The 12,424-nt window shown below is 54.5% G+C and overlaps 1 long non-coding RNA gene across 1 annotated transcript in view; it reads right to left on the reverse strand.

Annotated features, from left to right (window-relative positions):
- The window catches only part of LOC114020899, a 62,995-nt gene extending 50,808 nt beyond the window's left edge, over positions 1 to 12,187 (reverse strand). Inside the window, exon 1 of the long non-coding RNA XR_005222839.2 lies at positions 12,011 to 12,187. This is a non-coding gene — a long non-coding RNA (uncharacterized LOC114020899). The remainder of the gene's footprint in view (positions 1 to 12,010) is intronic.
- Positions 12,188 to 12,424: the final 237 nt, after the last annotated feature.

Genomic DNA, 12,424 nt, shown 5'->3' on the forward strand with positions numbered 1-12,424 from the left:
AGAGGCAGAGGGGAATTTCAGCCTGAATACTTAAAGTTTGGCCAAGTTATAAGCAACTGAAAACAGGGCATCATAATGGGGGCACAGATACATGCTACTCTAATTTTACAGACGGAGAAATTGAAGGCTATGCTTTATGTGAGCTGCCCAAGGGCAGTGTTTCCTGACATTGGGAGCTCCTCAAACCAAAGCACTGACTTCACAGGGAGGTTCAAGCATGAGCGTTATCGGTCGTGTCTGCACAGCCTGGGTAACCTCCCAGCACTGACAAAACTCCCAGCATGTACTGGGCTCAGAGTAAAACCTGAGCAGAGGCTCCTCTTTGGAACAACCAAAGTCCGGGGCCTGTTCCTGACTCTCCTTCCAGAGATGAGTAACTCCCACTGAAGTCAATGGATGTCACCAACCTGGGTGTACTGCCCTGGCTCATTCCCACTGATGTCCCGACTGTCCTGCTGCAGGTAATTGCCATGGACGCTACTGAGGGCTCAGTGCTTTGGGAAATCAGGAAACTAGAAACTTTACTTATTATGGAAGATTCAGGGATTCCAAGCCCAGGAAGGACCATTGTGATCCTCTAGCATGACTCCTGTACATGACAGGCCAGAGACCTGCCCCAGAATAATTCCTAGAGCGGATCTTTTAGAAAAACATCCAGTCTTGATTTAACAATTGTCACTGATGGAGAACCCACCACGACCCTTGGGGATTGGTCCTGCTTTGAGCAGGGGGTTGGACTAGATGACCTCCTGAGGTCCCTTCCAACCCGGATATTCTATGATTCTATGATTCTATGATTCTTGCCCTAACTATGCCCTAACTAGAGAAACAGTGCCACAAAGCACTGCTAAATGTCCAAAGGAAATAAATTGGAAATCTAGATTGGGGACAGATTTTCTGCTAACATCTCTCAGTTCTTGTTACTGTAGGTGCCACAGGTGACCACACCAGGTACAGCGTTTCCAGAAACGATGGGATTGCCATGAAGAAAAGATTCTTTTCGGAATGATACAATCTAGACTGAATATCAGGAAAACCACTCTGGCAGTGAGATCTTAGTGGGTGTGACGTCATCTCAAGAAAAGGACCCACGGCCCCATCACTTGGGATGTTCAAACATGGACTGGACACAGCCCCAGCAAACGCTCCATAGCGAACAACTCTGTAATTGCCAGCTGCTTGTATTGCTCCATGTTAGCCATTCCAGCAGCACTCCTGCCTGCCAGCACGCATGCTAATTGGACCCACCACAGCCATCACAGTCTGGGAGCACTGAGAGAAGTCACCAGCAGTGTTCGGGGAACTGCTGTTTATTGTGGGGAAATGAGAGATTATTAAGCCCTGCAAGGCAAAATGACTCTGCCGGATTGCGTGGGGGTGCTGCATGGGGGTGATGAGGGAGAGGTAATGGCCACACCTGAGCATTTCCTGAGCGAAAGCAGCCTGGGCAGCTGTCCCCTGGATGCTCCATGTAGGGCACCCCGTGCTGAACACATCGGACGGGTCTTTAGAGCAAAGAACAAGCTACTAACCTCTCAGGCATATACACATGCAAATACACACACACACACACACACAGAGGCATTCACAGCCTACACACACAAAGATACACACACAGCTAAAAAACTCAGATGTTCATATCTATTAATATACATACATCCCCACTGCACAAAAACTTAGCTATATTTACACACACACAAATATACACACCCCAAACCTCAGCATGTCCACGTGTAAAGTGTATCTGCACAGTGACACATGCACACCTATGCAAAACAAAGAAGTGTACAAACACAAGCAATGTTTAAACTAGCACACATGAAAACACATGCACACAAACACGTCTGCGCAATGCAACATAGCACTCCACACACACATAAACGAGCACATACACAAATACAGGTATGCACACACACATGTACTTGTGCACACAGGCAAACACCCATGTATGCTTGCACTCCCACAAGGACATGCCGACACTCATGAATACCACACTGCATATGTGCACGCACAAATGTTCTTAGACTGTAAACTCCGTGTAGAGCTACATTACATCCAAGGTGTGATGGGAGCTCAGGTAGCCCATACCTGCGCTCGCTTCACTCACGCTAGCATGGCTAAGAATAGCAGAGTAGCAGGCTTCAGCAATGCAAGTAGGTCCCCGGGGGCTTGTACAATCCACGTTGAAGCCCGCACTGCTGCATCTGCACAGCTAATTTCAGCCGTACTATGGTAGGTAAATCTAGCGAGGGTCTGTCTGCCCTTGCTGCAGTCACACCTGAGTGCACTGTAGACATACCCTACAAGACAACAGGCTACATCCTCAGCAGGTCTTGGCCCTGAAATCAATGGAACTGTGCTGATTTACATCCACTGAGGGGATGGTTGGGCAGGGAGACCCGGAAGACGGGGGTGTCAATTTAGAGGAAATTTTGCAATCTCTAATAACCTTCCCCATTCGAGGACCCAGGCCCTCTTTCCAAACTCCTCTTCTTCCATAGCGGAAAGGATTACATAGTTCCTGGTGCTCCGATGACAAGACGTGCATGGGCTGGGGGAGGAGCTTTATGTTTAATAATTCCTGTGGGGTGACTGGTGTCTCCTTCTCATCCTTCCTGGACAGCCGCGGCTTGAAAATGGCTCCCTTGGTTCTTGCTGGGATGTTAACCCCCAGATCTCAGCTGATGAGCAAAGACTAAGGTTGGGATTTTTCAGAGTTGGGTTCCTCCTTTAGCCCTTTTAAAAAATCCCAGCCCAGTGCAACTACCGCAATCATTGAGCAACGAAGGATCAAGGGCGGGCAGTGGAGTTCCTGCCTCAGTCCCCACTGCAACCTGACTGGAACTGGGCCTGAGCCAATCATTGAACGCCACAGCCTTAGGGCCAGTTCCTCCGCCGGTATAAATTGCGGTAGGTCTACTGGCTTCAAAGGAGCTTCACTGATTTACACCAGCTGAGGATCTGGATTCGACTCTCTTGGGTCAGGAAGCCGCAGAGAAACAGGCTTAGGGACTGGGAGCAAATGTTAAATCTCATCCTTTCTGAGCTACATAGGCCTTGTCCGAGGCATCGTTCCTAGAAAAAGGAGGCCCCTGGGAGATTTTTGGCTGGGGGGGGGATACACCTAGAGCAACTGTATTTGCATGCAGTCCCAGATAGCCCCCTACTCCTAGCCAGCTCGTCCTGCTCCCCCAGGGCCAAATCCCTCTCAGCATCTCTCCTCCACAACCTGGCTCTTGCTATAATGAGGCACGGAAGGCTTGTGCAGCCTAGCAACACTTGTGATCTCTGGGGTGACTTCCACCCTCCTGGCCCCGCACTGCCTCAGGGCGTGGAACACGTCTATCTGCCAGGCAGAAACCCTTTCCTGAGTTAACCAGTGGGGCGTGTGCTTTCACCTGTCACTTCCCTTCTACTGCCCCGAGGAAGATCATGGAGCCCCAGGAAATCCCATGTGTCCTAATAGCTGCACATGGCCTGTGTTCTCTCCAGCTGTCGTGTTCATTAGGTTTGCCACCTGTCCAGGCTTTCCAGAATGGTCCCTTTTTTGAAGTAGCTGCAGGGTTTGTACCTCAGAGGTGGCATTTATCCATTAAGCCACAGTCCCCAAACAGGTGTCAGCATCTGCCCCCCTCCCCCATAGGATGTGCACTCACAGGCCAGCCTTTAAGAGCTGAGCAAGCTGACTCCAAGTGTCCTGTTCACGTGCCACCATCCCTTAGACGCACTCTGAAAGCCTCTGCAGTATCTGGCCCACTGACACTGATGGAGATGGATGGATGTTAGAGAGGAGATGAGGACTTTATAAAAGTTCTCCCTTCTATAGAACAGAAACTCACATTTCTATAGCACCTTCCAGTCCTGAAGGAGCCCAAAGCACTTTCTAAACAGTATGCAGTAGATACAGAAAATCGCTTCTTCTGTCTCTGAAATGTAGCTACTTCCGAGGTGGAACTCAGGGACTGCTTAACAGTGCAGAATAACATTACATGTAGAGAATGAATATATCCAGGGAGCCATGGCTGCCCATCTCCAGTGCCCCATGTAGGGGTGTGACCCTGAACACAGCAGAGGGATTCATTGTCCCCCACTCCTGTCCCAGGTTCTCCCACTAGCATAGGGTAGATGAGATGCCAGACTCAGCTCCTTTGCTCTCTCCCCTCACAGCCAAACCTCTCCCACTCCCTCCCTCTCTCTTCTCCTCTCTCTCACTCCTGCTTGCTGATCACCTAAGAGATCTACACCATCACAGTAATGAGCCCACGGCCCAAAGTCAGCTGAGGCTCAACCAGCTGAACCTCCCACTGACCTTGATGGCTGGCAGCAGGGATGAGTTTTCCCCTTGTCTGGTTTGAAAATCACAGTTATTCTTCACGATTACATGCTTCTTGGGTGATTTTTGTTTGCTGTCAACTTTCGTTACTGCCCTTGGATTCTTTCCCTCGATAATGGGGGGTGGGGGGAGGGGGAGAGACAGACACACATAGACACGTACAGAGATGTCAGCCCCTCCACACACTCAGACCGTGGGGGACACACACAGGTGAAATCTAGATTTGCTCTGATAGCCCCTGAAGGTAAATAGAACCTTCTCCTATGAAGTGTCTCAGTTGCAAGGCAGCTGATCTAATAGTAGCCTTTATTAGCTGCTTTGATGACTGCACAAACTATTCTTTTATGTAATACACGTGTCACCCACAATTTCATGTTCTAAATCCGCTTCAGTCTTGACTGGCTGCAGGCTCCCTTCCTGCCCAAGCGGCTCTTCAGCAGCTGGAGAAGGCAGAGTGCCCTTGGGTGTGGCTCGCGGCTGGAGACCACCCCTTTCCTCTAGACTGCAGGGCTCAGTCCTGGAGCCTGTGCTGAGCAGCGGAGAGCTAGGAAACGTTTGGGGAAAAACCCAGAATCTGGTGCCTCAGTCAGAGGCTCAGCGCGGTTCAGGCCCCCGCTGGCCGCCGTCTGCAGGGCAACGGTTCCGTGCTGAGGAGCGCACCCTGACGTGCTGCGCGGGGAATGCCACGCTGGCACAAGGGCTCCACAAATCCTGAAAATGGCGTCTCGGTGCCGAACTCCTCCAGCCGGCACCTCCTAAAGCGCAACAACCCTTAGGGCTTCTCGGCCACGGCTGCAGAGGAAGCCTATGTTAGAGTCACGAGAAGATTCGAAGCCAGGGCTTCAGTCATGAGACCCCCCTTCCCTTCCAGTCACACAGGGCTATAGTGCCCGCACTCCCCACCTCCAGTTCCTCCTACTATGCCGCACTGCCCAGCTTTGATCTTGATGCCTCTTTGATCTGGTTGCCACAGTCCTTTTAGCTCAGATGCTTGGAGCTGGGTTTGTGGCCTGATTTTATTCTCAACAGATTCCGCTCCCTGAGACTCCACTGGCTCGACTGCCTCACCATCCCCGTCAGGGACAGCACTGTGTGGCGGATACAGAGCCCGGCCGACAATTACATCTCCAGCCAAGCCCTCCTCTCCTGCGAGAGCGCTGCGGTCTGCTCATGATGTCCTGGGGAACGAGAGACGACGCCTGGCGTCCCCACCGCCAGCCTGGCCCTCGCTCTCCATCGCAGCTCAGGGCTGCTGCCCGGGCTGACCCGGCTCCCAAGCCCCAGGAGGGGAGCTCGGGAACTGAACGCAGCAGCTAACGAATGGACTCAACTATAGACTGCATGGGCCTGGATCATTTTGAGGATCTGTGAAGGGGAGGTTCCTCTACTTCTCTGTCCAGGTCCAAGGATCTCCCACTCCCACCAGGCCCTGGCTTTACTCCACCACCCATTGTCCAGGATCACCCCCCCCCACCCCCCGCCCCACTAGCTGCACAGGCCAGACCCCGTCAGCGTTGCTCCTTAAACAGCCGGCACAAAGCCTCCTCCACAGGCTGGGCGCGCTGCCCACCCCCCACTCCAACACACCTGTCTGCCAGCACAGTAACAGCAGCCTTCTGCAGCCCCCAGGGCCCTGCCAGCCTGGGCACCAGAATCCCACCTGCGTCTCCTCCAACAGTACAGTGCAGCCCGTTACCAATAAACAGGCTGGGGGGGGGAGGGCGCTTGCTCCCCTCCACCAGGGCTCCCAGCCCCGTGAGGGAGAGATGGGAGCTGGGACTCAAAGCCAGGCTCCTACTGGCCAAGGCCGCAGCACAACACCTGGATTTACCGACAGGCTTCCCTGCACTAGCTGCCACGTCCTCACTGCACAGCGAGGCTGGCCGGGGCGGGCGGCCCAGATCCACAAAGGTCCTTAGGGATTTGAAACCAAGGGGAGTTAGGGGCCTAAATACCTTTGTGGATCTGCCCTGTAAAGCACCTAGCACATTTCTGCAGGGCCCAGAAGTCCTAATTAATCATCATTAGGGGGAGACCGATCTACTGCAAACACTACCAAACCCCATGCCATGCTGTGCCCTGTGTGTATGATCCACACCCTGGTGTGTACAAGCCACACCCTGGGTTGCCACACTCTTCCTCCCCCGTCCAGGCTTCTGAGCAGGGGCTCCATTATGCCGAGGTATCAGCCAGAAATGTGCTGCTGACAGAGATGAGGGGTTGGATGTGTTCTGTTATTGGGGGCTAGGAAAGACACTGCTCCCGGAGAGAACAAAGGTCAAAAGGAGGCAGGTTCCCTGCCTAGGCCCGCAGTGGAGCTGGAGTTATCCGTAGCAGAGGTTCTCAAGCTTTTCCTTTCTGAGGCCCCCCCAACATGCCATAAAAACTCCACGGCCCACCTGGGCCACAACAGCTGGTTTTCTGCATATAAAAGTCAGGGCCAGCGTTAGGTCAGGGGGTAGCAAGCTGGGCAGTTGCCTGGGGCCCCACGCCACAGGGGCTCCCATGAAACTACATTGCTCAGGCTTTGGCTTCAGCCCCAGGTGGCAAGGCTCTGGGCTTCCGCCCCATGCAGTGCGGCTTCAGCTTTCTGCCCTGGGCCCCAGCATATCTAATGCTGGCCCTGCTTGGCGGCCCCTCTGAAACCTGCTCGCTGCCCCCGAGGGGGCCCTGGACTCCTGGTTGAGAAACAGTGATCTACAGGGCAGGGAGCTGGCTTTTGGGCTGCAACTCAGGCAGGCGGTGACCCACTTTGAGTGCACGGATTTTGCAATAAATGCAGAGCGCTGCTTACAAAGGTAGCAGGCCCCCCACCCATCTGCAAGAGACAGGCTGCCCAGGGAAGCTCACGGGAGCACCTTCTGGCTGGCTCAGGAGCAGCACCATGAGTTCTGGAGAGGGCTCTGGCTGGCTGTCCTTGGCTAGGACAGTTACTGCGCCGCAGCAGTGAGGGTGACGCAGAGAGGCACCACTGATGAATTCCTCTCAGCCGTGTGTCTCCTGCGCTTGAGTCTGGTGATCTGAGACAAGGGGGTCAGGACCAGGGTGCACCAGGAGAGGTGCGGTTAGTGCACAGGCCTGGGCACCAGGGTCTGCTCCCGACTCAGCCACAGACTCCCTGTGGGACCTTGGGCAAGTCACTTAACCTGTCACCTCTGGCTCCACCTCCCAGTGACACGCCTCCTCCCAATACCCACTCCTCTCCAGCCCCACCCCCCAACGAACCAGACTCTCTGTTCCTCCAACATAGAACCAACTGCTTCCCATCCAATAAGCAACCACTTCCTTCCCGGGCCTCCCCTCACAGCCAATCCCTTCCTCTTCCACCTCTGCTACTCCCCACCCAGTAACCAATCCCCTATCTCGCCTGGTGCCGGCCCCCTCAGAGCCTTTGTTCAGAGTCACAAACACCCTCCAGGAAATAAAAACCCAGACGTCAGGGGGGAAGTGACTCAATTTGCCGCCGTGGCTGAACATATGCAAACTCCCAGCTAATTCCTTTGGGGACCGGAGCCAGTGGATGGCTTCCTGGGCCACGTGCCTACAGCTGGTGTCTCAGGGACTCCCCTGGGAGTCTCTCATCAGAAGCAGAGCGTGCTGCTGTTTGTCATCCCTCCCCCTCTGGGGCCCTTTGCACTCAGCAGATTTTCTCCTGTGCGATGTGACCGATGTGACCGCTTCCCTTCCAGGAAGGAGGGTGGAAATTTTCCAAGGTCTTACACGTGTGTCTCTCTCCCCACGGGAGGGAATGACCCGCCTGCCCAGGCCTGTCTGAGCCTCCAGCTGTTTCCTCCCCCTTAAAGGCTGTGAGCATCTCTGGGATTCCCTGACATATGAGCCATCCACTCCAGACAGATATTACAGCGCCTTCCCTGCTATTCCACAAGGCTCCGCCGACCCAACAGACCCCCCAGAAAAGAGAATAAAGCCTGGCGTGTGTATGGGATTGGGCCTATGATTGTAGCTTCCTGGCTCAGAGGCAGCACTTGAGCATTTTGGGACCCAAGCCACTGATTAAACAAAGCCAGGACCCAAAGAAGGAGCCCACAGCACCTGTCGGGGAGCAAGGCAGACTAGATCAAGGTGCTCCAGGAGGCGCTGAGCTTTAGAGGGCAGAGCAGGGGAATCAGGACGCTTGGATCCTAGCTTGGGGCTCCTCAGAAGCAGCTAGTATTTTTTACGAGTTTAATCCTGGCAGGAGAATTTCAGCAGCAATTGGACGTCAAGCATATGGCAATGAACTGGGTGCGTCCCGTCATGGCCTCCCATCCTCTTCTCTATTATTCCACACTCCCCCACGCCCGCCCATGCTGTTTACTGGTGGGACCCGGGCACTAGGTAACTCATCAGTTCCGAATGGCTCTTCCTGGGGACACTGGCTGTGATCACACAGTGGGTCCAGATTCTGGGTTCCTCTCCTGGAGCGATCAGAGACCCCGCCCTCCCACATACATTACATTGCTGCCCTTTTCCAGGGCACCCCATCTGTCCCCCTCCAGCTAATATCCCAGCCTCAGCTCAGACAGAGTCACAGGGCCCAATTCCAAGACAGTGTAAGTGGGTCCAAGTTAGCAGCGTTTTGCATGCTCGTGGGAGACCTGAAATTAAGGGCCAAACTGCCGTGTGATGCTGGCATAGAGCCAGAGTAACTAACAACAGCATCCGGCCCATCGGGGCTCGTGAAAGCTACCAGCCAAGGAGGAAATGTGCCTCTGAACGGCTGAGCTTTGAATTCCATCCCCAGTAGACGGGTCTTAGTTAGGAACAGTCCTGAGCACCGCGACGACAGCACCTCGAGGCCCACCCCTTATCTCATTAAGTGGCTGCCCTGGCACATAGTAGGAGGCTGTGAAGTTAAAGGCAGGGGCTTGAGGAAAACAGCTCAGTCTGCTGTTGCCACCTCACATCCTCCTCAGCCTCCCATCTCCTGCTCCTGCCCCCAGAGTCCCAGGCACAAGGTTTCTTCACACCTTTCTTATCCCTCTGCCGCATGCCACCTTTCGCCATCCACCTCCAGGGACATCGGCAAGTGCGAGACCTCAGAGCGCGGTTAGCAGCCGAGCAAGACCGTAGGCCTGCCTGGGCCACTTGCATTTAAGGGCAGCTTCGGGTCCCGGTTTATCAGATGGACTTGCTGGGTGGAGGTTGCGGGTGGCGGGGGGGGGGGGAGACAGGGCTTTTATGGCAGCAGAAATAGCACCGGCCATGCGTGAGTCTTCCTGCTGGGTGGGGGGATGAGCCCATCTCTTCCTCTGCTGCATCACTCCCGCCATTTATACCAAGCCCTGCTGGGTTTCATCGCCCCTGCCTGACCTAAACTGCTGTTCAACAGCTGCCGCACTCCACCCCAGCGACAGCTGCATTTCAGCGGCTGGTGGAAACGATTCCTGCATATCATTGTGTCCTTCAGCTCCAAGCCGTGGGCCAGACCGTGGCCTTTAGAAAATCCAGCAGGGGATGGGGAAATCACGGAACTTTTTGATTGGCAGGGAAGGGAGGGGCTGAGCCTGAGCGCAATTCTCACCCCACCCCCAGCTCTCTGAAAGGCCCTTCCTTACATCTGGAGCTCAGGGGCTGGGGGAGGTGGTGCAGGGCAGAGCCGTGGGGCGTCGCCATTCTCCATCTAGGATCACACGAACCCCCGGAAACCTCCGGGGATGTCCACATGTAAGGTCAGGCTGGACCCATCAGTATTACACCAAGCGCTTCCCCCGCTGCGCTGGAGGGTTCGGGGCAGCCCGTGGGAGCAGCGCTAGCAGAGAACGGCAGCTCCTGGAAAGCAATGCAGGGGCTCTGGGCAGCTGCGTGAATATCCCAGCTCAGTGCCCCAAGAGCCACACTAGGTTCACACGGTCACACCCCCTGCCCACTCCGGGGGCGATGAGAGGAGGCAAGGCACCCACCTCCCCCAAGGGGGTGATGGAAGGGGAACCCCACACACTGGACCTCTTTGCTTTGCCTTCCTGTCTGGAAGATTTCCATGTGGCCAGAGGGCACGGGCTGGGCCAGTGTGCCAGGGGCTTGGAGACGGGGTATTCCCGGGGAAACCTGCTGCAATCAAGTGGCAAGGGCAGCACAGGGGCCGTTGCCCTGGTGAAACCGTGAGTGTCTGGAAAGGGAACGATCATTTCTGTGTAGCCTCATCCTCCACACGCAGCTCCCAGAGCGCCTGTGAAGAAAGGCAAGAAGCCAGGAATGCTTGTGCTATTTACCAACAGGCAGGGCTTAGCTTCAGGAACCACACACCCCTGGGCTGCTTTTTAGCTAGGAGGTCTGGGCGTGACCGGCAAGCCCCCTGAATTCAAGCTCTCATCTCAACACACAGCTCAGCACTGCTGGAGCCATTTCTGTTCCCACAGCTGTTGAAATCTGATTTCCTTCTGGAAGCCTGGGACAGAAAGGCTAGGGTGGACCTGGGGTGAGGACTCTGAGGGTGGGGGCCATGAGGGCAATAGAGGTATGGGTTTGGGGGTGATGGGGAGATAGGAGTGGGTGGGCATGGTGACCTGCAGTGGGGGTAAGGTGATGGGGTGAGTATGGGAATTTGGGATGGAGCCTGGGTGATAGGGGTGTGGGTTTGGGGTTGATGGGGACCAGGATTGGGAATCATCGGGCCTTGGGTGATAGGGGTGTAGTTGTAGGGGTGATGGGGAACTAGGATAGGATGGATATGAGATCCATGGGCAGGAAATAGCAGGCCTTGGGAGATAGGGTGTGATTTCTGGGGTAATGAGAAACTAGGACCAGGGGGGGAGGTGGAGTATAGGGATCATGGGTGGGGGTTACAAGTACCTTGGAAGATAGAGATGGGGGGTTGGAGTGATAGGGATCTGGAGTGAATGTTTAGTGTTTGGGGGCTTAGTTGCTCATTTGTAATACTTTTTAATCATATACAGTATATTTGTGTGTCGAAAGGAATCACTCAGCCTGTTCTCAGCTCCATGACACCAGATCCCCCAGCTTAACTCATCCTCACATCCTGACCTGCAAGCTGGGACCACACTTCTGGAGCCGCCTTCCAAGCCAGGTGTAATAATCACAAAAACAGCAGCACAGACACCAGGGATTATTCAGCTACTGAACAGAACACTCCCGGCCATAACGCTGGCATGCCCTGGTTCTGTCCAACACCCACCACTGCTGCTGGCACCACTTAGATTAGAGATTACAAGAAATACCAGCCATGTCCCTGGAGAAGTTTTGCATTTGCGACCCCTTACTCCCTGACGATTGTTAATTACCTCTCCCTGGGTCCAGGGTATTTGTAACCCCTGGGTGAACGTAGTGTCTGGGCATCAGTCCTACATACTCACAAAGATGGAAGCATCATCAGCACTCTGTGATTTTAACCCACTGGAAAGTTTGATTTCCCTGCATTTCAAACACATGTCCTACCACCCCCACCCCCCATCCATCTGGAGTCAGCCATGTCCTGACATCTCTCTCCCTCTGCTTCTTCATCCTCCTTTGCCCTTTATTCCCCCAAGCCGGCAGCATGCTGCCTACAAGCCCCTTTAGGGGGCAAAGACCTCCCTCCCCTGTGTGTGAAATTGACCGGGGCACGCTATGACAGCCTGGAACAATGCCTATCCCACCCCTCAATACTCCTCCCCTTCCTCATTCTCCCTTAATCCCAGCAGCTCCCCAGCCAGAGCAAGCCAGAGCCCCAACACTTACCAAATGCAGTAGGGAGAAATGGAGGGGCTGATCCTGCTGCTGAACCATAAGGGGGTGAAATGCAGAAGCCAGCTGCTGCCCAAGGAGCCAGGAGCTGCAGGAAACCCAAGTAAAGTCCCTGGACCAGCACAGCCACTAAGACATCTCCTTGTCTAGCTGAACTGCACTCACAATGCATTGGGGTACCAGCTGCCTGCCTGAGAGACATACCATTCATTCTGCAGGGGGAGAGTCCCTGCAATTAACCTTGCTCTCCATCCCTGTGCCAAACACAGGGGCACCTCTTCTCTGTCCCAGCCTGTCTGAGGGTCAGAGATCAGGGCCGCTATTTCCAGACAAGTCCCCTGTAAAGAAGCCCCTGAGCCCCCCTTAGGAATCCCCCCAAGTCCCCCCTTGGCTGCCTCCTCAGTCAGC

Source organism: Chelonia mydas, chromosome 19 (genome assembly GCF_015237465.2).
Source record: "Chelonia mydas isolate rCheMyd1 chromosome 19, rCheMyd1.pri.v2, whole genome shotgun sequence".
Classification (NCBI taxonomy): domain Eukaryota; kingdom Metazoa; phylum Chordata; order Testudines; family Cheloniidae; genus Chelonia; species Chelonia mydas.